The sequence below is a fragment of the Hyla sarda genome, chromosome 11, assembly GCF_029499605.1.
Source record: "Hyla sarda isolate aHylSar1 chromosome 11, aHylSar1.hap1, whole genome shotgun sequence".
In the NCBI taxonomy this organism is placed as follows: domain Eukaryota; kingdom Metazoa; phylum Chordata; class Amphibia; order Anura; family Hylidae; genus Hyla; species Hyla sarda.
Genome location: NC_079199.1, coordinates 68,211,619 through 68,239,394, shown reverse-complemented (window position 1 = coordinate 68,239,394; position 27,776 = coordinate 68,211,619). Strand labels below are relative to the sequence as shown.

At 43.6% G+C, this 27,776-nt stretch overlaps 1 protein-coding gene across 4 annotated transcripts in view; it reads right to left on the bottom strand.

Annotated features, from left to right (window-relative positions):
• Positions 1-27,776, bottom strand: part of NTRK1 (neurotrophic receptor tyrosine kinase 1) — a 326,699-nt gene that overhangs the window by 21,663 nt on the left and 277,260 nt on the right. The window lies entirely within an intron of this gene.

The following is a 27,776-nucleotide window of genomic DNA, read 5'->3' as shown; positions in this document are numbered from 1 at the left end:
GTATGTGTGAAAGCAGTCAACTTCTACAACTTTTCAGCACACTTTGGGTCAGAGTTACTATTGCTAATGTGACAAAATTCTGACATAATTTGCTATACTGTCTTACATGACTTGTGCCACATTTATGTGTTTTAGACACTTTTTAACCTTTTCTAAAAGAGGATAAGGTCTGTCCGAAAATGGATGTAGTTTCATTTGAAAGAGTGTGACTTAAATGCACCAAAAATCTTCTTGAGCCACTAAATCTGGTGAACAGACTTTGCATCTTTGTACTGTCTAAAAATGATACTGTTTCAGTAATTTCCCCCAGTGTTTCTTTTCTGCACAATATCTCTTCTTCCTGTCAGTAAATTGGAACATCTTAGTTTACATTCAGAGGATATAAACATGTTCTGGCATTGCTACAATTGTATCTAGTCAAAATAATCCTTAGAAAGTTAAACCATCTGAACTTCAGTCTGGTGTATTTTACCTGCACAGATATGTTGTAGCAACTTGTAAAAAGCCATGTCCATCCAGTTCTGTTACCCTGCAGTGTTATTCCACATAAGGTAGAAAACTGTTTTCTTCATCCTAGGGCAGTGATGGTGAACGTTTTTGAGCCCGAGTGCCCAAACCGCAATGCACGTCAACTTTTTTTTCCCTCAAAGCGCCAGCACAGCAATTAAATCAGAATACTGAGGTTTATGTTTACAAAAAACAACTTAGGTAGGTAGTATGTTCCCCAGCATTACGTTGTAGTTCCCCCACATTAGGTAGGCAGTATGTTCCCCCCCCAGTAGGTAAGGCAGTATAGTTCCCCCACATTAGGCTGTAGTTCCCCCACATTAGGTTGGCAGTATAGTTCCCCTACATTAGGTTGTAGTTCCCCCACAATAGGTTGGCAGTATGTTCCCTCACATTAGGTTGCAGTTCCCCCACATTAGGTAGGCAGTATAGTTCCCCCACATTAGGTTGTAGTTCCCCCACATTAGGTTGGCAGTATGTTCCCCCACATTAGGTTGCAGTTCCCCCACATTAGGTTGGCAGTATAGTTCCCCCACATTAGGTTGGCAGTATAGTTCCCCCACATTAGGTTGGCAGTATGTTCCCCAACATTAGGTTGTAGTTCCCCCACAATAGGTTGCAGTTCCCACACATTAGGTTGCAGTTTCCCCACATTAGGTTTTAGTTCCCCCACATTAGGTAGGCAGCATAGTTTCCCCACATTAGGCTGTAGTTCCCCTATGCAGTATAGTTCCCTCACATTAAGTTGTAGTTCCCCCACATTACATTGGCAGTATGTTCCCCACATTAGGTTGTAGTTCCCCCACATTAGGTTGTCAGTATGTTCCCCCACATTAGGTTGCAGTTCCCGCACATTAGGTTGTCGTTCCTCCACATTAGGTAGACAGTATGTTCCCCCACATTAGGATGGCAGTATGTTCCCCCACATTAAGTTGTAGTTCGCCCACATTAGGTTGGCAGTATAGTTCCCCCCCATTAGGTTGGCAGTATAGTTCCTCCACATTAGGTTGGCAGTATGTTCCTCCACATTAGGTGCAGTATCGCTCCCCCACAGACATACAGCCTTCAGCCATATACAGTGTATGGCTGGAGGCTGTATGTCTGTGTACTGCCTCACAGTGCTCCGTTCACCGCTTCTCCGGTCAGGGGTCATGACCTACTGCTATGGCCTATAGCAGCAGGTCCCGGGACAGGAGGAGCGGTGGTCGGAGCACCGAAGCTGAACTGTAGCTGGTAACTTACCATGCCGGCAAGCGCGTGTCCTCCTCCTCAATACTCTGCTCCTCCATTCCTATGGGCGCACGCACGGGACGTCAGTCAGTTTTTAAAGTTAACACGGGGACGCAGAGAGGGAACCAGGACATCCTTGTGTCCCGAATAGATCTTTTGGGACACAGGGATGTCCCGGTTTGCCCCGCCTAGCGAACTATATCTGCGTGCCCACATAGGTTCGCCATCATTGTCCTAGGGAGAAAAAGCCCTATGTATTGAAAAGATTAAGGCCCAATATTAACCCTTCATAGTACCCCAGTGCTAACAGTGATCCAGTCAGAGTATGTAACATTAAAGAACTCTCACCCATACTAAAATCGGACAATCTTCAATTGCTCCAGATTTAACACAGTGTATAAGGATGTATAAGGATAAATCTGGTGCATCTATAGATTGTCTAGCTTTTGTTTTCACAAACTATTCGTTTTGCACAAGGCTTTGGAAACAAGTGGAAAAAGTGTTAACAAAAGTGTTGAAAACACCATAGAAAATGTGATGGAAATCATATAAGTTGGTTTACACCAAAATTTTACAGATTTTGACAGATTAAAAATAGAAAATATAATACTACTTCCAGTATTTCCGCAATGTCATCTGGTTTATCCCTGCTCAGCTAAATCCATACATTTTATTACTGTGACCAGCAATAAGACCATCAGGAAATTTGGCTGCATATAGGGATGGGGGTAATGCAGGAGCAGAGCTCAGTGATTAAACAGAACAAAGCCACATAGAAACCTCATGTGTAAGTGATACATACCAGCAGTGGTTGAGTACAACATGTATTAAAGGTGGCCAATCTGTTTAATTAACTTCCTTAGAATACAGGGTGAATTAACTTGTTTTTATTCTTTAAGGCAGCTCTAGGTTTGCCAAGGGACATTTAATTGAGAGTTTACTATATTCCTTGGCATTTGTCATGATATCCCATTTTCCTCTTTGAATACAGAAGAGAAAAAAAAAAACTTCAGTTTGATAATTAAAGGGTACTCTGCTTAAAGCATAGGGGATAAGATGTCTAATTGTGGGGCATAAGATGTCTAATTGTGGGGGGATAAGATGTCTAATTGCGGGTCCGGCCACTGGGGACCCCCGCAATCTCCGCTGTGGCACCCCTGTCATTCGGTGCATGGAGTGAACTCTGCTCCGTGCCCGATGACTGGCAAACACACCTGCCATGCTCCCTCCATTCATGCTTATGGGAGGAGGTGTGAGGGCTATGTACTAGCCGGAACGCCCCCTCATAGACATGAATGGAGGGGATGTGGCGGGACGTCGCGAAAGTGGAAGCTCCAAGCTTCCGTGTTCTGGACCCTGACGCTGCTGGCACGGAGATTGCGGGGGTCCCCAGTGGCGGGACCCTCGTGATTAGACATCTTATCCTTTATCCTTCGGATAGGGGATAAGATGTTTTCAGCGGAGTACCCCTTTGCAGAATATTTTAATATTTTTTGCAATTAGTCTCTCTGAAACTTTTACTAGATCAGCACTGTTCTGTGGGCGGGCAGCCTCAGGTGTGCATCTCTCAATAAATTGAAAGTGGATGAGAGTGGTGGCACTTTAATTCAGAAGTAGCCCTAATGTACACATAGGTTATGGGAGGCTGACCACATACTTCTTCATGGTATGTTGATCGCCCTTCTCCATGTTACAGAGACATTGGGCTTTTTTATTTCCATCTGGCGATCTGAAAAGTCTGTCAAATTGGCACGCACTTCATTACAATATGTGCTACAGTGACAGTGTGGGCTATGAGGGGGACGTGTATATGTAATTGTGGGGGCGTATATTGAGCATTGCAGAGAATATACTATACAGTGCTCCCTCAAGTTACCATATTAATTGGTTCCAGGACGACCATTGTATGTTGAAATCATTGTATGTTGAGACCATAACTCTATGGAAACCAGGTAATTGGTTCTGAAGTCACCAAAATGTAATCCAAAAATAGGAGAAAGTGAGAATTAAAGAAAAATAAGTAGATAACTAATATAGATAAAACAAGTCCTTATATATAAAATTAAGAAAGATCTGCTGGGTGGTGTTGAGCGGCATAGGCCATATTCGAATTCGCGAATATTCGCGAATATATGGACGAATATTCATCATATATTCGCGAATATTCGCATATTCGTAATATTCTCGTTTTATTTTCGCGTATGCGAAAATTTACATATGCGGAAATTAGCATATAAAAAAATTTGCATAAGCGAAAATTCGCAAATGCGAAAATTCGCACACCAGTATCACACAGTAGTATTAGAGCCTTCTTTACACCACACAAGCTGGAAGCAGAGAGGGGTGATCACTGTGATGTGTACTGTGAAAAAAAAAACAAAAAAAAACGAATATTCGTAATTACGAATATATAGTGCTATATTCGCGAATATTCGCGAATTCGCGAATATGCAATATTCGCGAATATTCGCGAGCAACACTACTGCTGGGAGCTGTAAATCACCGTCTATGTCAGTGTTTCTCAAGCAGGGAGCCTCCAGCTGTTACAAAACTACAACTCCCAGCATGCCCGGAACGTCGAAGGCTGTCCGGGCATGCTGGGAGTTGTAGTTTTGCAACAGCACATTCCTTGGGAAACACTGGTCTATGTAGAGGACAGAAGCTTCTTCAGGGTCCTGTACAGAACATGCAATGTCCTAAAAAAAGGAAAATGGAGCCGCCCTCACCTGATGTCTAAAGGAGCAGGTAACCCTGTCAAAGGTAAAGAGTACAGAACATGTAATACCTCCCTGTACTGTAGGGGGTGCTACCAGACACCAGTCAGTGCATATACTTCAGTAATACAGGTAAAGAGTACAGAACATGTAATATCTCCCTGTACTGTAGGGGGCACTACCAGACACCAGTCAGTACATACACTTTAGGAATACACAGGTTTTACCAGTGAAATATCCATACTGATTGATCAGATCTTCCAGCCAATGACACGTTTTGCAGATTCCATAGCATTGTATGTTGAGTCTTGTTTCAAGTTACAATGGTCCAGAAAAGACCATTGTATGTTGAAACTATTGTATGTTGAGGCCATTGTTAGTTGAGGGTTCACTCTATAATATATAGTGAGGGTACAAGGAGGAGCTGCTGCTGCCGCTATCGATCCTCTTTCCACATTAATTCCTACTATGCTGCTATTCATACCATCATTCTGGCTGCAGTTGTTCCGGCTACCTCCGTATTGTTCTCTTTGTTGTGCGCTCTTTCCCTTCCATTGTCAGAGCTTCTTACTAGAGATGAGCGAACTTTTCAAAAATTCAAAAGTTTGTTTCGATACTAATTTTTTCGCGGCAAATCTATATTAAAAAGGCTATTTCTAGCCTACATCAAAACACCACAATTTTAGAAATTTTTTAAAAAGATTTTGGATAGCAGGTGCTACCTATGAGAAAATTTGAAATGACCAGACCCAGGCCCCACAGCGGCATCAGTAACCCATATATTGCCTGAATGACACAGCCTGGAGTTGGCTGATACACGAGTACACACCAGGGCTTCACAATCCCTCCAAAAAAACACCACAATTTTAGAAATTTTTGAAAAAGATTTGGGATAGCGGGTGCTACCTATGATAAAATTTGAAATTACCAGACCCAGGCCCCACAGCGGCATCAGTAACCCATATATTGCCTGAATGACACAGCCTGGAGTTGGCTGATTCACAAGTACACACCAGGGCTTCACAATCCCTCCCAAAAAACACCACAATTTTAGAAATTTTTGAAAAAGATTTTGGATAGCGGGTGCTACCTATGAGAAAATTTGAAATTACCAGACCCAGGCCCCACAGCGGCATCAGCAACCCATATATTGCCTGAATGACGCAGCATGGAGTTGGCTGATGCACGAGTACACACCAGGGCTTCACAATCCCTCCCAAAAAAACCCACAATTTTAGAAATTTTTGCAAAAGATTTTGGATAGCGGGTGCTACCTATGAGAAAATGTGAAATTACCAGACCCAGGCCCCACAGTGGCATCAGTAACCCATAGATTGCCTGAATGACATAGCCTGGAGTTGGCTGATGCACGAGTACACACCAGGGCTTCACAATCCCTCCCAAAAAACACCACAATTTTAGAAATTTTTGAAAAAGATTTTGGATAGCGGGTGCTACCTATGAGAAAATTTGAAATTACCAGACCCAGGCCCCATAGCGGCATCAGCAACCCATATATTGCCTGAATGACACAGCCTGGAGTTGGCCGATGCACGAGTACACACCAGGGCTTCACAATCCCTCCAAAAAAAACACCACAATTTTAGAAATTTTTGAAAAAGATTTTGGATAGCGGATGCTACCTATGAGAAAATTTGAAATTACCAGACCCAAGCCCCACAGCAGCATCAGAAACCCATATATTGTCTGAATGACACAGCCTGGAGTTGGTTGATGCACAAGTTCACACCAGGGCTTCACAATCCCCCCAAAAAACACCACAATTTAGAAATTTTTGAAAAAGATTTTGGATAGCGGGTGCTCCTCTTGAGAAAATTTGAAATTAACAGACCCAGGCCCAGCAGCGCCATCATTTTTTAATTTGAAATTTAAAACAACTTTTGCGTGTCCCAGACCCCAGCGTGTGGGTACGAAGGACCAAATCCAACAAGCCCCCACAGGGCTCATGTGGCCCTGAGATTTAGGCGAAATGTCTCCTGACCGGCCATTGTTTCCAAGACTTCTCGCCAAGGCAAACCATGTGAAGAAGAGCGTGACACCGCCGTGACCTGCACACATGGAAGGGCCACTGAGACTTGTCCGGGCAGAGGAGGATGTGGAGGCAGAGTAGCACACTCTCGCAGGACCAACGGGCTGACAGAGTATAGCAGGAAGCAGCATTGAGTACACACCAGGGCTTCAGAATCCCAAAGAAAAAACAACCATTTTTAAACCATTTTAAAAATAATTTTAAGAATATTTAGGACAGCGGGTGCTACCTATATGTTGCATTAATGACACACCCTGAAGTTGGCTGATGCATGAGTACATACTAGGGCTTCACAATCCCTCAAAAAAAGACAACAATTGTAGAAATTTATGAAGAAGACTTATGGATAGCGGGTGCTACCTATGAGAAAATTTGAAATTCCCACACCCAGGCCCTGCAGTGCCATCAGTAAACCATATATTGCCTGAATGACACAGGCTGGAGTTGGCTGATGCATGAGTATGCACCAAAGCTTCACAATCCCTAATAAGAAAGGCAAACATTTTTGACGAAAAATTATAACGAAAATTTAGGACAGCGAGTGCTCTCTATATATTACTAGAATGACGCAGCCTGGAGTTGGCTGCAGCATGAGGAGACCATTGAAATGTGTGATTTTTTTATTGGAAATTTAAATCAAAATTTGTGTCCCGGACCCAGCCGTGTGGGTACAAAGGACCTAATCTCACAAGCACCCACAGGGCTCATGTGGCCGTAAGATGTAGGCGCAATGTCTCCATAGCCCTAACCGGCCATTTTTGGTTTTTGTACCTTTGTTTAAGAACAAGCGCATATCCAAGAGTCCAGAAGACTCTATAATGCAAGACGGTGGGCCACCAAAAGACATTCTTCTATAAAATAATTTTTTATGAAATAAAGAAGCAGAGTTCCTCCCTCTGCGTATTTTTTTAGAAAATTTTACTTAAAAAATCACACGCAACAATCATTCAATGGTGTAATGGTTATTATTGTGGAAAATTCAAGTTTATTACTGTGATAATTATCAGAAAATTTGAAAAAAACACTACCCAAGAGTGTTTAATAACCCCATACATTGCACCATCAATGTTGAAATTTTAATTAAGCATGTATGTATGTATTTCAAAAATCCTAAAATTAAAGGCCCAAGCCCAGAAGCATCAGGAAGTCAAGTACTTCCTGAAAGACACAGGAGCAGTCAGGAGTAGGCATCAGCAGTACCCAAGAGGCTTTAATAACCCCTTACATTGCACGATCACTCGCGAGATCGAGCAATAACAGGTGTGTTATGCCCTCAGATGTCCGGGGCTGCACGCGCGCTACACTGAACGTGTGTCTATCTTTCACAGACAGGTGCGGGTAACCCGCTGAACCCCCTTCGCGAAAGGGGTCAGGGATTGCAATTATTTGCCAGGAAAGAAGAATCACAACTAAGCGCCGGTCATAAGCTTGGGTTCATTAAGTCCCTGCCCTTTGTACACAAAGCATGTCTCTACTACCGATTGGATGGTTTAGTGAGGTCCTCGGATCGGCCCCGGCGGGGTAGGAGAAGGCCCTAGTAGAGCGCCGAGAATTTAAAGATCATTGATGAAATTAGCATTAAGCATGTATTAGCTACTACTAAACTTCCAAAAATTTAAGGCCCAAGGCCTGAGGCATCAGGGAGGCAATTATTACCTGAAAGACACAGAATGAGTCAGGAGCAGTCATTCACAGTACCCAAGAGGGTTTCATAACCAACCCCTTACATTTAAAGATCAATGTTGAAATTTGCATTAAGCATGTATTTAGCTACTGCAAAACATCCAAAAATTGAAGGCCCAAGGCCTGAGGCATCAGGGAGGCAAGTAGTTCCCGAAAGAGACAGAATGAGTCAGGAGCAGTCAGGAGCAGTACCCAAGAGGGTTTCATAACCATCCCCTTACATTTAAAAGTCAATTTTGAAATTTGCATTAAGCATGTATTTAGCTACTGCTAAACATCCAAAAATTGAAGGCCCAAGGCCAGAAGCATCAGTGAGGCAAGTAGTTCCTGAAAGACACAGGATGAGCCAGGAGCAGGCAATCGCAGTACCAAAGAGGGTTCCATAACCCTAATTGATAACCCAAGAGGGTTTCATAACCAACCATAATTGGGAAATGTTGGTGTAGCAGCTTGGTCAATCTACTCTGAGGCATCTGGCATTGGTGGCTGGAAATCCTGGCTGATCCATCCCTGATTCATCTTGACAAACATCAGTCTCTCCATAATTTTGGTGGACAGACGAGTTCGTCTTGGGGTGTCTATGGCCCCGGCCGCACTAAACACCCGCTCTGATGGCACACTACTGGCCCGGCAGGACAGCTTTTCCAGGGCAAACTCTGCTAGTTGTGGCCATAAATCAAGTTTGGCTGCCCAGAAGTCCAGCGGATCTTCAATGGTTGTTGGCATGGCCATGTCAAGGTATGCCACCACCTGCTGGTTCAGGTCCTGCTCCATGTCTACCTGCTGCTGATGAGTTGCTTCACTATAAAGGTGAAGAAAGCTACTCATCAGCAACTGTGGACTCAGGCTGCTGCTGATTGTGCTGTTACTGCTCCTCCCACCCCTCCCCTCCCCAGCAGCCATGGCAGTGGAAGGTGAGCGCAGAGGGCCCCCCGAGTCAGACCTGCGAGTGGATGAACCATGTGGCCGATAGGCATCAGCCAACTGACTACGTAGAATGTCTCCGTAGTAGGTCAGTTTGTCCTCCCTCTCAGTGGGTGTAAAAAAGGCCCCCATTTTGGGACGGTAGCGAGGGTCTATTAAGGTGGAGATCCAGAAGTCATCCCGCTGACGAATTTTGACAATTCGGGGGTCATTACGCAAGCAACTGAGCATGCATCTTGCCATTTGCGCCAGTGACTCGGCGGGACTACTACTGCAATCCATCTCCACTGCATACTGCCATGGTGTGTCTGCGTCCTCTGTCTCAACTTCCTTATTACCCTCCAGCTCCTCTGTCTGCTCCTGCTCCTCCTCTCCTGTCCGAAGACTAGAAACACCGGCCATCTCATCCAACCTAAACTGTGCTCTGCTCTGCCCCTCATCATCCTCCTCCTCCAGTTCAGCCCCCACAGGGCTCATGTAGCCTTGAGATGTAGGCGCAACGTCTCCATTGCCGTGACTAGCCATGGTTTCAATCATTTGTTGTAAGAAATGTAGGAGTGGAATTACGTCGTTCATGGCGTAATCCAGGCAACTCACAAATAATGTGGCTTCCTCAAAGGGCCTCGGCAAACAGCAGGTGTCACGTATGAGCTGCCACTGGTTCACATTGAAGTTACACAGGGGAGTACTCCTATCTGCTTGGATCATCAAGAAATCGGTGATGGCTTTTCTTTGTTCGTATAGTCTGTCCAACATATGGAGGGTGGAATTCCAACGTGTGGCAACGTCACAAAGACTATGTTGTGGGATACCGTTCTGACGCTGCAGCTCAAGGAAGGTGTACGAGTGGCTGAAGTGCATACACAGTTTCCTTGCCATTGTCAGGATGTTTTGCAAATGGGGAGAAGACTTGAGGAAATGCTTGACAACCAGATTCAACACGTGTGCCATGCGGGGCGCATGTTTCACACTTCCTTGTCGCAGCGTGGACACGATGTTCTTCCCGTTGTCTGTCACCATGGTTCCCATTTCCAGATTTTGTGGAGTAAGCCATAATCGGATTTCTTTACAAATGAACTTTAGCAGTTCCTCCCCTGTGTGACTCCGTTCGCCAAGGCAAACCATGTGAAGAACAGCTTGACACCGCCGTGCCCTACACACATGGTACGATGAATGGCCACCGAGATTTGGACGTGCAGTGGAGGCCGAGGACACGGTGGAGCATGAGGAGGCGGCGTCACACAATGTAACAGGACCAACTGCCTGGGAGCGAGAGCGTGGAGGAGGAAGCGGTGTGACCTGTCCAAGTTGCTGTTGTGGCTGTGCAGGAACCACATTTACCCAGTGAGCCGTAAAAGACAAGTATTGTCCCTGACAGCAGTTACAGCTCCACACGTCGGTGCTGCCGTGCACTTTTGAACACACCGACAGGCTCAAGGACTGGTCCACCTTCTCTTGTACAAAGTTATGCAGGGCTGGTACTGCCTTCTTCGCAAAGAAATGACGGCTTGGGACTCTCCACCTCGGCTCAGCACAAGCCATCAATTCCCTGAAAGCTGCAGAGTCCACCAGTTGGAAAGGGAGGGACTGCAACACCAGCAACTTGGACAGGAGCACATTCAACTTCTGCGCCGTTGGATGAATGGGCACATACTGTTGTCTCTTGGACATGGCTTCGCCGATGGATTGTTGGCGGAATGGCTGACTAAAAGCGGGAGAAGCAGGAGCGACAGAAGGAGGGTTTGACACACAGCTCCCTTCGGCTGTGGTGGTGGAGCCTTGGCTGGATGAAGGAGGGAGCGGATGGCCACTGGGTGATGCAGCAGGCTGGACCACTACATTGGAGCCACCGTTCTCCCAGGCCGCTTTATGGTGGCGAAGCATGTGTTGACGCAGGGCCGTGGTGCCGACATTGGCACCCTGGCCACGCTTCACCTTCTGTTGACAGATCTGCATGTGGCTACGTGAACCTCCTCCGGATGCCTTATGAAAAGCTTCCAGCACTCTCCTCCCCACCACTTACCTTCTACTTCTGGCTCCACTTCCCGAGTCCTCACCGCTGGGTTGCCACCTTGTCCCTCTAGCACAGGTGCCGCATCCCTGGGCTTCTCCCGTGCTTCCTCCAGCAGTGCTGGTGCGCGCGCGTCCCTCCCCTAGGGCGCGCGCGCACCACTCAGTATGATTTAAAGGGACAGTAATCATTTTCTATTCATCCCCTGTTTATGCCCAACCTTATTTAAGTGTGTCATTTCCTTTGTTCCCTGCCGAATCTTTGTGCTATTGCCCTAGAGAAAGCGTACTCATTATACTGTTCTGACTAACCGTGCTATCTGACCTTTGCTACGTCCCTGACTATGAATCTGTGCTGCCTGCCCTTGACCTATTGCTACGCCTTGAGTACTTACCTTGCCGCCTGCCCTTGACCTACCTTACCTTCCTGACTACTTACCTGTGCCCCCTAACTTACTCCCAGGCTATCCTCCTGCTCCCTCCATCCGCCTGGCCGGTTGCCTGCCTACTACCTTGGTGCCATCTCCTGGTGCCAAGTATCACCTCGGCAGCCCGCGTGGTCGAGGCGTGCCAGCGGTAGCGACCGGGACATCGCCTGCCGCAACAAGTCCAACCTGCTTTGCGGCGGGCTCTGGCGAAGACCAGCGGCGTCTTAGACTCCACTCACTGGGGCGACTCTCTACACCTGCCACGCGGGTCCAGCGGATCCACCTCCAGTCTCCTCCGGTGAGTGTCACAAGTAATATGCCTAACTATTAGCAGAAAAAACTCTGTATTTTTGTTAAACACTAGCCGGTGGATACTATTGTTTGGACTTTGACCGCTTGGAGCACCTTGACAGATTAAAAGGTACTAAATGGTACAATACTTGGATGTACATATGCGGTATGCACTGATGAGAGCAGTAATATGCCTATTAGCAGAGAAAACTCTGTATTTTTGTAAAACCCCAGCCGGTGGATACTATTGTTTGGACTTTGACGGTATGGGGCACCTTGACAGCTTAACAGGTACTAAATGGTACAATATTTGGATGTACCTATGCGGTATGCACTGATGAGGGCAGTAATATGCCTAACTATTAGTGTTGAGCGGCATAGGCCATATTCGAATTCGCGAATATTCGCGAATATCTGGACGAATATTCGTCATATATTCACGAATATTTGCATATTCGTTACATTCTCGTTTTATTTTCGCATATGCGCACATTCGCGTATGCGAAAACTAACGTGGAAATTAGCATATACAAAATTCGTATATGTGAAAATTCGCATATGCGAAGATTAGCATATGCTAATATTCGCATATGCGAATTTTCGCATGCCAGTCCCACACAGTAGTATTACAGCCTTCTTTACACCACACAAGCTGGAAGCAGAGAGGGGTGATCACTGTGATGTGTACTGTGAAGAAAAAAAAAAAATAAAAATATTCGTAATTACGAATATATAGCGCTATATTCGCAAAATTCGCGAATATGCGATATTCGCGAATAATATTCGAATTGCGAATATTCGCGAGCAACACTACTAACTATTAGCAGAAAAAACTCAGTATTTTTGTAAAACCCAAGCCCGTGGAGACTATTGTTTGGACTTTGACGGTTTGGAGCACCTTGACAGATTAACAGGTACTAAATGGTACAATACTTGGATGTACGTATGCGGTATGCACTGATGAGGGCAGTAATATGCCTAACTATTAGCAGAAAAAACTCAGTATTTTTGTAAAACACCAGCCGGTGGATACCATTGTTTGCACTTTGACGGTTTGGAGCACCTTGACAGCTACTAAATGGTACAATACTGTTACGCCGAGCGCTCCGGGTCCCTGCTCCTCCCCGGAGCGCTCGCGGCGTTTTCTTCTCTGCAGCGCCCCGGTCAGACCCGCTGACCGGGAGAGCTGCACTGACATTCGCGATGGGGATGCGATTTGCATAGCGGGACGCGCCCGCTCGCGAATCGCATCCCAAGCCACTTACCCGTCCCGGTCCCCAGCTGTCATGTTCTGGCGTGCGCCAGCTCTCTATGATTTAAAGACAATCAGTCTAATTAGCTTCCACCTGCTCCCTGTCCATATAACCTCACTTCCCCTTCCCTTCCTTGCCGGATCTTGTTGCCTTGTACCAGAGAAAGCGTTTAGTGTTGTCCAAAGCCTGTGTTCCAGATCTCCTGCTATCCTCATTGACTACAAACCTTGCCGCCTGCCCCAACCTTCTGCTACGTCTGACCTTGCCTCTGCCTATTCCTTCTGTCCCACGCCTTCTCAGCAATCAGCGGGGTTGAGCCGTTGCCGGTGGATACGACCTGGTTGCTACCGCCGCAAGCAAGACCATCCCGCTTTGCGGCGGGCTCTGGTGAAAACCAGTAGCAACCCTAGAACCGGTCCATCGACACGGTCCACGCCAATCCCTCGCTGACACATCCAGCTAGCCGAATCCTAACAAATACATCGATGTACCTATGCAGTATGCACTGATGAGGGCAGTAATATGCCTAACTATTAGCAGAAAAAACTCTGTATTTTTGTAATACACCAGCCGGTGGATACTATTGTTTGGACTTTGACGGTATGGAGCACCTTGACAGCTTAACAGGTACTAAATGGTATAATACTTGGATGTACCTATGCGGTATGCACTGATGAGGGCCTATTAGCAGAAAAAAACTCTGTATTTTTTAATTACACCAGCCGGTGGATACTATTGTTTGGACTTTGACGGTATGGAGCACCTTGACAGCTTAACAGGTACTAAATGGTACAATACTTGGATGTACCTATGCGGTATGCACTGATGAGGGCAGTAATATGCCTAACTATTTGCAGAAAAAACTCAGTATTTTTGTAAAACACAAGCCGGTGGATACTATTGTTTGGACTTTGATGGTTTGGAGCACCTTGACAGCTACTAAATGGTACAATACTTCGATGTACCTATGCAGTATGCACTGAAGAGGGCAGTAATATGCCTAACTATTAGCAGAAAAAACTCTGTATTTTTGTAAAACACCAGCCGGTGGATACTATTGTTTGGACTTTGACAGTATGGAGCACCTTGACAGCTTAACAGGTACTAAATGGTACAATACTTGGATGTACCTATGCGGTATGCACTGATGAGGGCCTATTGTCAGAAAAAACTCAGTATTTTGTAATACACCAGCCGGTGGATACTATTGTTTGGACTTTGACGGTATGGAGCACCTTGACAGCTTAACAGGTACTAAATGGTACAATATTTGGATGTACCTATGTGGTATGCACTGATGAGGGCAGTAATATGCCTAACTATTAGCAGAAAAAACTGTGTATTTTTGTAAAACACAAGCCGGTGGATACTATTGTTTGGACTTTGATGGTTTGGAGCACCTTGACAGCTACTAAATGGTACAATACTTCAATGTACCTATGCAGTATGCACTGATGAGGGCAGTAATATGCCTAACTATTAGCAGAAAAAACTCAGTATTTTTGTAAAACACCAGCCGGTGGATACTATTGTTTGGACTTTGACGGTATGGAGCACCTTGATAGCTTAACAGGTACTAAATGGTACAATACTTGGATGTACTTATGCGGTATGCACTGATGAGGGCCTATTAGCAGAAAAAAACTCTGTATTTTTGTAATACACCAGCCGGTGGATACTATTGTTTGGACTTTGAAGGTATAGAGCATCTTGACAGCTTAACAGGTGCTAAATGGTACAATACTTGGATGTACGTATGCGGTATGCACTGATGAGGGCAGTAATATGCCTATTAGCAGAAAAAACTCTGTATTTTTGTAAAACACCAGCCGGTGGATACTATTGTTTTTACTTTGACGGTATGGAGCACCTTGACAGCTTAACAGGTACTAAATGGTACAATACATGGATGTACCTATGCGGTATGCACTGATGAGGGCCTATTAGCAGAAAAAAACTCTGTATTTTTGTAATACACTAGCCGGTGGATACTATTGTTTGGACTTTGACGGTATGGAGCACCTTGACAGCTTAACAGGTACTAAATGGTATAATACTTGGATGTACCTATGCGGTATGCACTGATGAGGGCCTATTAGCAGAAAAAAACTCTGTATTTTTTAATTACACCAGCCGGTGGATACTATTGTTTGGACTTTGACGGTATGGAGCACCTTGACAGCTTAACAGGTACTAAATGGTACAATACTTGGATGTACCTATGCGGTATGCACTGATGAGGGCAGTAATATGCCTAACTATTTGCAGAAAAAACTCAGTATTTTTGTAAAACACAAGCCGGTGGATACTATTGTTTGGACTTTGATGGTTTGGAGCACCTTGACAGCTACTAAATGGTACAATACTTCGATGTACCTATGCAGTATGCACTGAAGAGGGCAGTAATATGCCTAACTATTAGCAGAAAAAACTCTGTATTTTTGTAAAACACCAGCCGGTGGATACTATTGTTTGGACTTTGACAGTATGGAGCACCTTGACAGCTTAACAGGTACTAAATGATACAATACTTGGAAGTACCTATGCGGTATGCACTGATGAGGGCCTATTAGCAGAAAAAACTCTGTATTTTTGTAATACACCAGCCGGTGGATACTATTGTTTGGACTTTGACGGTATGGAGCACCTTGACAGCTTAACAGGTACTAAATGGTACAATACTTGGATGTACATATGCGGTGTGCACTGATGAGGGCAGTACTATGCCTATTAGCAGAAAAAACTCTGTATTTTTGTAAAACACCAGCCGGTGGATACTATTGTTTGGACTTTGACGGTATGGAGCACCTTGACAGCTTAACAGGTACTAAATGGTACAATACTTGGATGTACCTATGCGGTATGCACTGATGAGGGCCTATTAGCAGAAAAAAACTCTGTATTTTTGTAATACACCAGCCCGTGGATACTATTGTTTGGACTTTGAAGGTATGGAGCACCTTGACAGCTTAACAGGTGCTAAATGGTACAATACTTGGATGTACGTATGCGGTATGCACTGATGAGGGCAGTAATATGCCTATTAGCAGAAAAAACTCTGTATTTTTGTAAAACACCAGCCGGTGGATACTATTGTTTTGACTTTGACGGTATGGAGCACCTTGACAGCTTAACAGGTACTAAATGGTACAATACTTGGATGTACCTATGCGGTATGCACTGATGAGGGCTTATTAGCAGAAAAAAACTCTGTATTTTTTTAATACACCAGCCGGTGGATACTATTGTTTGGACTTTGAAGGTATGGAGCACCTTGACAGCTTAACAGGGGCTAAATGGTACAATACTTGGATGTACGTATGCGGTATGCACTGATGAGGGCAGTAGTATGCCTATTAGCAGAAAAAACTCTGTATTTTTGTAATACACCAGCCGGTGGATACTATTGTTTGGACTTTGACGGTATGGAGCACCTTGACAGCTTAACAGGTACTAAATGGTACAATACTTGGATGTACCTATGTGGTATGCACGGATGAGGGCCTATTAGCAGAAAAAACTCTGTATTTTTGTAATACACCAGCCAGTGGATACTATTGTTTGGACTTTGACGGTATGGAGCACCTTGACAGCTTAACAAAACCTATGTACTTTTTAGCAAAAGCACATGCAGCAACATTTAGCAAAAATTGTGCCAATTTTTACTTGATTGTAGGTGATTTTATTATAACCACGATTTGTTTTAATGCATTCCCCAGCCTACCGCATGGGCCCCGCGGTCTAGACTGGGATATCTTTTTATCTTATATCCTTTGCCATTTATTAAATCTTCACTGTTTTCCCCTATATACACATGGCATTTTTTATTTATTAAACCCCCTCAGACATTCTAGGCACTTGAACATTTCACATTAATATAATCTATTGTGGTAAAGATCTGAAAGGGTTCTTTATAGCTCTTAAGGACTGTTGCGCCTCTTTTTTGTACTAGTTTCTAATATATATAAGATAAAGTAGTGATCAAGTGGGCAGGAATTCTTCAGGGCTAATGCAAGGGAACAATAACTGTCTTCTCTCTGCCCATCACATAGAACCTGTGATAACAAGCTTTGTTGCCAATTTCATCCAAATAGAATTCAGATTTAGACATTACTGGTCTCCAAGTTATACTTTATAACTTTGTAACAATAAGTTATATGTTATATTATACACTGTATAATATATTTATATTGTGTATTTTCTTTTATACATAATTATCAGTTCCACAACGGTTCGAAACCACTGGAGGAACACATCATTCGTCTTCTAATAAAAGTTATATTTTATAAGAATTATATCACTAGGCTGGGGGAGAATGTGTGTAAGTGGGTAAGTAACTGGCTCAGTGATAGGAAACAGAGAGTGGTTATTAATGGTACTTATTCTGATTGGGTGACTGTTACTAGTGGGGTACCACAGGGGTCAGTCTTGGGACTTGTTCTATTTGGTATATTTATTAATGACCTTGTAGAGGAGTTGAATAGTAAAGTAACAATCTTTGCAGATGATACTAAACTCTGTAAAGCGGTAAACACAATAGAGGACAATAGAGGAAACGTGTAATCCATTGTTTTTTATTTTGTTCTTGTTTAATAAATGGTCCTGCTGAGGATCTTTTACATCATCCTGGACGTTATTGTCTGTATGCTCTAGTCGCAGCGCCGGTATCCAAGGGTTCTCTTCCATTCCTTTCCAATGGAAAAGGACTTGGGAGTCTTAGTTAACAGAACATTTAGCTGTAGAGACCAGTGTCGGGCAGCTGCTGCCAAGGCAAATAAATTCATGGGGTTCATCAATAGGGGCATAGATGCCCACAACAAGGAAATAATTCTACCAATTACAAATCACCAGTCAGACCACTCATGGAATACTGTGTACAGTACTGGGCACCAGTGTACAAGAAAGATGTAGTGGAGCTGGAGAGGGTTCAAAGACGGGCAACCAGAGTAATACGGGGATGGGAGGACTACAGTACCCAGAAAGATTATCAGAATTAGGGTTATTTAGCTTAGAAAAAAAGAAGGCTTAGGGGCGACCTAATAACTATGTATAAATATATCAGGGGACAGTACAAAGATCTCTCCCATGATCTATTCATACCCAGGACTGTATCTAAAACAAGGGGGCATCCTCTACGTCTTGAGGAAAGAAGGTTTCTACACCAGCACAGACGGGGGTTCTCAACTGTATAGCAGTGAGACTATGTAACCCTCTGCCAGAGGAGGTGGTCATGGTGAACTCTGTAAAAGAGTTAAAATGGGTCTGGATGCATTTTTGGAGAATAATAACACTGCTTGTTATGTTTACTAGATTTATAGGGACAGAACATGGATTCAGGGATTTATTCTGACTGCCATATTTGGAGTCAGGAAGGAATTTTTACCTCTAGTATGAGGGTTTTTTGCCTTCCTCTGGATCAACTTAACTCAGTAGGGACTTATTAGGGGTAAAGGTTGAACTTGATGGACTCTGGTCTTTTTTCAACCTAATGAACTATGTTACTATGTTACTGTTCTCTTAATCTATATATATAAAACTCAACGTGTGTGTGTATGTATGTTCCACAAAAACTTCCAAACGGCTAAAGATATTAACATGAAACTTGGCACACATGTTACTTATATGTCAAAAACAAACATAGGATAGGTGATTTAACCCTTACTCACCCCCATTTGCCAGGGGCGGGATTTATGTTTAAAATCCTATACAAGGCTATGGAAAATATATGTTACTGCATAACTTCCAAACGGCTGGAGATATTTCGATAATACTTGGTTACATGTTACTTATATGTCCACTTAAAATATAGGATAGTTAATTTAACCCTTAACTACCCCCATTTGTGAGGGTCAGGGTTTTTGTTTAAAGTCCCATGTAAATCAATGGGAAATGTATGTTCCCACGTAACTTCTGTACGGCTGGAGATATTTCAATACCTGGTACACATATTACAGGTCGGGATATGAGGACGCGATGGAAGGTCGAGATAGGAGGTCAAGATAGGAGGACGGGATGGTCGGGATAGGAGGAGGGGATAGGAGGATGGGATAGGAGGACAGGATAGGAGGACGGGATAGGAGGCCAGGATAGGAGGTTGAGATAGAAGGTGGAGATAGGAGGTCGGGATAGGAGGCCGGGATAGGAGGTCGAGATAGGAGGACGGGATAGGAGGTTGAGATAGGAGGACCGGATAGGGGGTTGAGATAGGAGGACGGGATAGGAGGTCGAGATAGGAGGACGGGATAGGAGGATGGGATAGGAGGACGGGATGGGAGGACGGGATGGGAGGATGGGATGGGAGGACAGGATGGGAGGTCGGGCTATGAGGACGGGCTATGAGCGGGATATGGAGTTGGGATATGACAATAATATATGGGGATGGAATTTGAAGTAAAAAGCTTCCTCCTTTGTTGATATTCCTCCCCAACAAGGATGAGGAAGGAAAAACCAGGCAACGCCGGGTACTCAGCTATATAACTTATAAAGAATCATCACTGCTTTCTAATTCAAAGCAATGTTAATGCTAATGTTAATAAAGTATATCTGTCACTAGGAATTATCCCTTAAAACTATGCCCAGTATGTAAAAGCTGTTTAGCTGGGTATCGCACCCATACCTTTGGCTGCTTAATGAGGCTAACAAACACTTTATCCATAATCAATAGTATTGGGCACGAATATTGGCAATGCGAATATTTATCGCAAATTCGTGAATATTGCGAATATAGCGCTAAATATTCACAATTACGAATATTCACATTTTTTTTCACAGTACACATCACAGTGATCATCCCGCCCTGCTTCCAGCTTGTGGTGTAAACAAGGCTCCAATACTAGTTACTGTGTCAGACTGGCGGGCACCCGCAAATTTGCATATGCAAATTGTCGTGCATATTGATCCCTCCCTTCTTTTATCTGTTTGATCATGCAATATTGTGCATGCGCATGCGGATTTTTTGGTGAATGTGCACGCAGATTTTATGGCACATAGTAAAAAAAAGTCTGCGAATATTGCGAATATGCGAATTTTGCGAATATATTAGTTCATATATTCACGAAATATTGCGAATTTGAACATGGCCTATGCCGCTCAACACTAATAGTCAATAACAGACAGATAGGCATGGCCAGGGATGCCCAATGCCTCCAGGCAGCCATGGTTCTCTCCTTTACTTCAGCACTTGGCCCACTGTGTGATTGATACAGAGGTCCGGGGAAGCATTTAGAGCAAGTGCTCGCTGATACATCTCTATGTGCGCTGTGGAAGAAATCAACGGCACATGCACTGTGGACCTGTGTGTTGATCATACAGCGGGACAAGCACTGAGGAGAGAGGTGTGGTGGCACAGAAGAGATTGCAGACCCCTTTCCATACCTATACAACTGGTGCTGACTCTAGGCAAACATGTTTTTCAGCCCCATAAACGTACAGATTAACCAGCCATAGGTATGGCTGCATTACACAACAAAACAGCTTTTAGATACTGGGCATAGTGATAGCTGTGCTTTAAGAGATCTACCATCTCCACCTAATATACACATATTCCAAAAAGTACTATGGGGGACATGTATCATTTCCAGTGTATAATAGAAGTTTTTACCCCTCTGCCTGTTGTGTAAATTTGGCGCAGCTGCATTAAATTTATCATTCTTGTGCAGCTACTTTCTTGAATTGCGTTTAAATTTAGAATTCTCCTCAGAGCATAAATTTACACCGCAGCTCTATTTAGTAGGAGCTTTGTCTGCAGCGTATCTGCACCTAAACAGTAAGCGTGTCCTCGTTATTAGTTTTAGAATTTTTTTTCTTCAATATGTAGAGTTTTAATTTCACAATAATACCACTTTTTGCACCCAATTATAACACATCAATAATACCAATGTCCTTATTCTTCATTTAACATCTGTGACACCCCTGTGCAAATCACCTCAAATGTACATGGTGCACTCTACCTTATGGGCCTTGTTGTGCTCCCGCAGAGCACTTTGCGCCCACATATGTGGTATCTCCGTACTCTGGCTAAATTGTGTCCCAAAAAATGGGGATCTTTTTTCCCATTTACCTCTTGTGAAAATGTAAAGTATGCGGCAACACCTGCATGTCAGTGTAAATAATAAAATTTTTATACACTAACATACTGGTGTAGACTCCAACTGTTCCTTTTCATAATGGGTAAAAGAAGAAAAAGCCCCCCAAAATCTGTAAGGCAATTTCTCCCGAGTACGGCGATACCCCATATGTGACCCTAAAATGTTGCCTTGAAATACGACAGGTCTCCAAAGTGAAAGACCGCCATGCGCATTTGAGGCCTAAATTAGGGATTGCATAGGGGTGGACATAGGGGTATTCTATCCCAGTGTTTCCCAAACAGGGTGCCTCCAGCTGTTGCAAAACTCCCAACATGCCTGGACAGTCAATGGCTGTCCGGCAATACTGGGAGTTGTTGTTTTGCAACAGCTGGAGGCTCCATTTTGGAAACAGTGCCGTACCAGACGTTGTTCATATTTATTGGGGATGGGAGGGGGGCTGTGTAGCCCTATGTGTATATATAGTGTTTTTTACTTCTTTTATTTAAGTGTAGTGTAGTGTAGTGTTTTTAGGGAACAGTCACATGGGCGGGGGTTCACAGCGAGTTTGCTGCATCTCAATCTTGCAGCACTCCCTGTAAACCTCCGCCCATGTGAGTGTACCCTGTCCATTCACATTGGGGGGAGGGGGGGGGGGGGAACATCCAGCTGTTGCAAAACTACAACTCCGAGCATGCCCTTTGGCTGTCCGTGCATGCTGGGAGTTGTAGTTTTGCAACAGCTGGAGGCACACTGGTTGCAAAACACGGAAACAGACTCAGTATTTCGCAACCAGTGTGCCTTCAGCTGTTGCAAAAACTTCAAATCTCAGCATGCAGTGACAGCAGAAGGACATGCTGGAACTTGTAGTTATGCAACAGCTGGAGGCATACTGCTACAACACCCAGCATGCCCTTTGGCAGTCCGTGCATGCTGAGGGTTGTAGTTATGCAACAGCTGAAGGCACACTGGTTGCAAAACACTTGAAAGTTTTTTACTTAACTTAGTGTTTCCAAACCAGTGTGCCTCCAGCTGTTGCACAACTTCAATTCCCAGCATGCATGGTCTGTCAGTGCATGCTGGGCGTTATAGTTTGGAGGCACAGCTGGAGGCACACGGGTTGGGAAACACGGAAATAGACTCAGTATTTCGCAACCAGTGTGCCTTCAGCTGTTGCAAAAACTTCAAATCTCAGCATGCAGTGACAGCAGAAGGACATGCTGGAACTTGTAGTTATGCAACAGCTGGAGGCATACTGCTACAACACCCAGCATGCCCTTTGGCAGTCCGTGCATGCTGAGGGTTGTAGTTATGCAACAGCTGAAGGCACACTGGTTGCAAAACACTTGAAAGTTTTTTACTTAACTTAGTGTTTCCAAACCAGTGTGCCTCCAGCTGTTGCACAACTTCAATTCCCAGCATGCATGGTCTGTCAGTGCATGCTGGGCGTTATAGTTTGGAGGCACAGCTGGAGGCACACGGGTTGGGAAAAAGAGTTAGGAAACGAACAATGTTTCCCAACTAGTGTGCCTCCAGCTGTTGCAAAACTATAATTCCAAGCATGGCCAAACATGCTGGAAGTTGTATTTCGGCAATATCTGAAGGGTCAGATGTTGACGAACTACAACTCCCAGCATGCTTGGGCAGTCTGGACATGCTGGGAGTTGTAGTTTTGCAACAGCTGGAGGTCCACAGTTTGTAGACCACTGTATAATGGTCTCCAATTTGTGGTCTTCCAGATGTTACAGAATTACAACTCCCAGCATGCCTCGACAGAGTGGGCATGCTGAGATTTGTAATTTTGGAACATCTGGAAGAGCACAGATTGGAGACCATTATACAGTGGTCTCCAAACTGTGGCCCTCCAGATGTTGCAAAACTACAACTCCCAGCATGCCCAGAAAGCCAAAGGCTGTCTGGGCATGCTGGGAGTTGCAGTTTTGAAACTCCCAGAGGCAGCAGTGAGATCGCTTTACGGCGATCTCACTGCTGCCAATGAAGATGCCGCCATGCTGCTGGAAACTCACCGCCGGGACGCACCACCTCCGGGACCGCATGGAGGACGCTGCTCGCACCGGGACCGCTCGGAACACCGCATGGCCGGGTAAGTGACGCCGGGGGACGGGTAAGGGACACTTAGCAGAGCAGTGTGTGTCCCGATCCCCGTGATCCGGACTCACACACCGCGCTGCTAAGTATTCTCATAGCGAATCGCTGCTATCAGCTAGTCAGATTTGACTAGCTGATAGCAGCAATCGCTGGGGGGATGAAACCCCCAGTGGTCACATGGTAAGATGGCTGGCTATCAGTGATAGCCACCATCTTATCGGGCGCTGGGGAAAAGTATAACGGAAAGCAGTAAATTTTAAAAATAAAAGGAGAATGATCTACAGTGTTAAGTGGATTACAAAGCTATTTTAATGTGACGGAGCTTGTTCAATGATAAGTAAGCGATCAAACATTTCCTATGTAAATGTATTAAATTGTTGGATCATAAAATAACAATACCAATATACAAGTGATCTAATGAATAACTGAACTGTAAATAAATATTCTACATGCAAATTATTTTTAAAGTGCTTTGGAATAACCAAGGAGTAAAAAGCAATATAAAGCAAACCAAATGAGGAATTGAGATAGGAAAGTTAAAACATTCTGGTGGTTCCTTAGTAGAACTTTCCTTCAGAAATAGAAAGGATCGCTACGTGCAGTTAAAGTTGGCTTATATTTGCTGGGAAAAAGACGCACTTGCGTCAAAATTTTTGGTGCAAAGTAAAAGTACGCAGGTAATAAATCCATGTGTACTGTAGATGTCACTCCAAGGTACCCTGATTCAGCCACATCTGGAGGACATGCTCTACCAAAACGTGTGCAAAAAAATGCGCAAAAAAAATGGCTTGTGCAAAATTTTGCGCAAAAAAATACACAAAAAACAGGGGTAAAATCTTTGATACATGTCCCCCTATATGTACAACTATAAGATTGCTAGAGAAACCCTCTCCAGGCCTTTCATGGTTCATGATATTTTGCTTAATGGCCTGTAATTCCAAGTTGTCCTAGTAACGGTGAGTTGTCTATTAACTTTCAGTGTAGTGTAGGAAAAGGTCATTTTCTTGGCTCAGAGCTGTCACTATCTCTTTCGACTTCCCCATACATATGAACATTTGGCACAGCCTAAGCTACAGCCAAACAGCACTGGTGGTAGCCCTTCTCTTTCTAAGCACTGCGGAATCTGTAGGCGCTATATAAATACAATTATTATAGGGTCAGGCAAAGTATAAATAGGGTCAGGCAAAGTATAAAGTACATAAAGTATATCAGTGAAGAATCACTTTAAGCAGTCGGACAAAGCAAATTAAGTTGGCGAGTTCGGCTAACCTTTGTCTAAGGTGTATGGGCACTTTAAGACAAATAGTGTAGGCTGGGCAATAAACAGTTTAGATAACATGGTATGACCCTTTAAAGGGAGTTCTAACTTTATATTTCTAAGACATATCTACTACATATAAAAGTGTAATGGTGTAGGGAAAACCAACCAATGCAAAAAATGGAGGTCTTTAGGGGTGGAGCAGAGTAATAAAGGCACAGCAATTTATTTTGTTAGTTTGAGTGATTAGATCAACAGATGAGTGAGAATTTTTTGACTGTAATTTGGGTGAGAATAAGTTCCTCCATTACGGTCCTCAGAAACCACATGTAAAGTAAATGGAAGATATGGAAAGAGTTAAAAAAAGACTCTTCTCCACAAAGACCAGGGACAGTGGGACTCTTTCTGATCACACCACAATGAAAGGAAATTTAGATGAAGGAGAAGGGATCACAATGTCATTATGGTCATTTATTATATTATTAGAGTTCAAGTTTAACAAAGTAAATGTCAAAAGGTTGTCTACAGTTTAGTTGGAAAACTGGACTTATAGGATTGGGAAGCCAGGAAACATGGGGGGGGGGGGGGTTGTAGTTCATATGTGACAGTGTGTCTGCAATAAAGCATCCATGTTTTACTGTTCTGTTACACACATGATTAGTATTGGCACATTTGTTGTGTCCTATTTTTGTAAATCTTTTACAAAAAAGAATATAGAATATTCTATAGAATATCTAGGCGCCATCTTACTCCACCTACCTCTATCCACCTATCCCCAGTGTCTCTACCATCAGCAAAAAATTAGATCATGGCTTTTGCTGGAGCTTTAAAGCCCTGACACTGCAGAATAAACACAGTGCAACTCTTGTCTGTATGGCTATGTCTGGTACTGCAGCTTGGACCATACACACACATGAATGATATTGGTGCTGTTGTACTGTAATAAAGTACCTCACTGATTGGACCCTCAGTTATTACACACAAAGCCCATTGTAGAATATGTAGCTGTAATGTAAAGGGTTACACATACTGCTGGGTTGCTATAGACTGTACTGCTGAGGCCACTTTTCCATCTCACACTCTCACAGCTTTTTTCAGTCTGCAGGCCCTTGGGAAACAAATGCATCAAACCCATTTAAGGCTTGAATCAATTTCAAAAGTGAATTAGCCGCGTCTTACTGCCTGGCGCAGGGAACAAGCTCTAATGAAGTGCTCCTCTTCCAAACACTCTTTTCTTGCTTTAGTTAAAGTTGAGAAAATGCAGTTATGCATATTGTACAAAAACAATCTCAAGAACATGGATTCTTCACTTTCATTAACTATTAAAGAGCTAGAACAGCACCATAAGTAAAGTACCATATTAACAGCATATGGTCTAGTCAAGATGATGGCAGTGTTCCATATGGCATCAACAGGGTTGTCCCACTACAACCATTTGTTTACTTTAAGTAAATCCCCCTTCTAATAATTAGGAGTGCTTAGTCCTTATTTTTGGTTGGATGTGTATGGGCTGTTACCTTCCACAGAATACAGTATGACATGCTTGTCCCACTCTATAGGTGTAAATGAATAAACTTTAAATATCCGATGGACGGGCACATCTGCTGATCAGCTGGAAAAGGAGGCTATGGTTCTCCAGTGAGTGTCATATTCCCTTAATTTCTTACCCAGATGATATGAGGACATGCCATGATAAACCAAGAAACTGGATAAACAAAGGCACACTGCACTGGCTGGAGGACCATAACAACTTCATTCAACTGATAAGAAGTGTCACTGAAAATTGGGCCCCGAGTAATCAAATGCCCTTCATAACAAATGTCCCAGATAACCACTTTTAAAATTTACCTTGTACTGATCCTAAGATAAAGAGTACCATTCATCAACACCACTCCTGCCCTTAATTTTTTTCCCATGCTTTAAAAAGCTCTGTATCATACCTTTCCCTTTGCTCACATTGTGTGAGCTCCCGGCAGGAGAAAGTGGGCATTCCCCAGCAGGCGCAATGTCACTGAAGCCTGCAAGAGCTGTGCATCACCATGCCCCACACACACTTCCTGAGTTTGGTCTCCTGCCAGGCCGAGAAGGAAACCAAACTAACTGTTTGGCTTGTGCAGGGAACAGAAGAGAGCCACCTAGTGGTTGTTTTTTTTAAAAACATATAAAGGTTGAGAATATTAACAGCAAGTAAATAGCAAAGTGTCTTATAATTACATAAGGAACAATATATTAAGCGTTTAGTTTGGTGACAGGTACTCTTTAAAGAACAGCATAATCTGGAGCCATGTTTACAGTGCTGGAGGCTTCAGTGCTTAGAATTGCTTAGATTTTTTTTGCTCAGTGTCTGCTCAAAGCGTCGCTGACACGTATTTTACCTCTTGATGTCAGGAAAGATATAGGGTAGTCTATTTAGTACAGCTTGAGACTTTTCCTAGTAGTATATTTTCCACTTATGATATTTAGTTGATTGACCTACAGCATTATGTTTGATTTACCTAAAGTGTTGCTCAGTGTATCCTTAATTGAAGGTTTTTACTATCATTTTTGCACTTTTATGCTTCTCATTATATTCCTATATATATATATATATATATATATATATATATATATATATATTGTAAGTCCGTTTATTTTTATACGTTTATTTTTGACTTCATGATCTATTTTTATTTACCGTATTTATTTTTTTCATTTACACAGTTCACCATATGAGATCAATTATGGTATATTTTATTAGGTCAGACAATTATGCACCTGGTAATACCAAATGTTTTTTTTTTTGTTTTGTTTTGTTAAATGGGCACTGTCAGATTCAAAAACTTCTTATATTTTGTACATCTTGGCAAAACATAAAACATTTTCTTGTAAAGTATATTAGAAAGGTTAATTTCCTTTTTATTGAAATTATGGCTTATAAAATCATGGCATTGTCCAGGCTGAAGCAAAGGTATGGACAAAGTCCAGTAAGAGAGGGTGGGCTAGCACTCTACTCTGTGCCCTCTCCTGTTTGATAGTACAGGAGAGAACACAGAGGAGACCTATCAGACAGGAGAGACCACCTAGGAGTCTTATTATACCGGAGAGAGCAGAGGAGTCCTGTCAGACAGGAGAGAGCACAGAGGAGTCCTATCAGACAGGAGAGAGCACAGAGCAGTGCTATCAGACAGGAGAGATCCTGTAGTGGGTGTGGGAGGTATGAATCCCGGCAGGGGTCTCCTAACCTTCCCGTGGGTAACAATTTCGGCGCTGCAGCGCT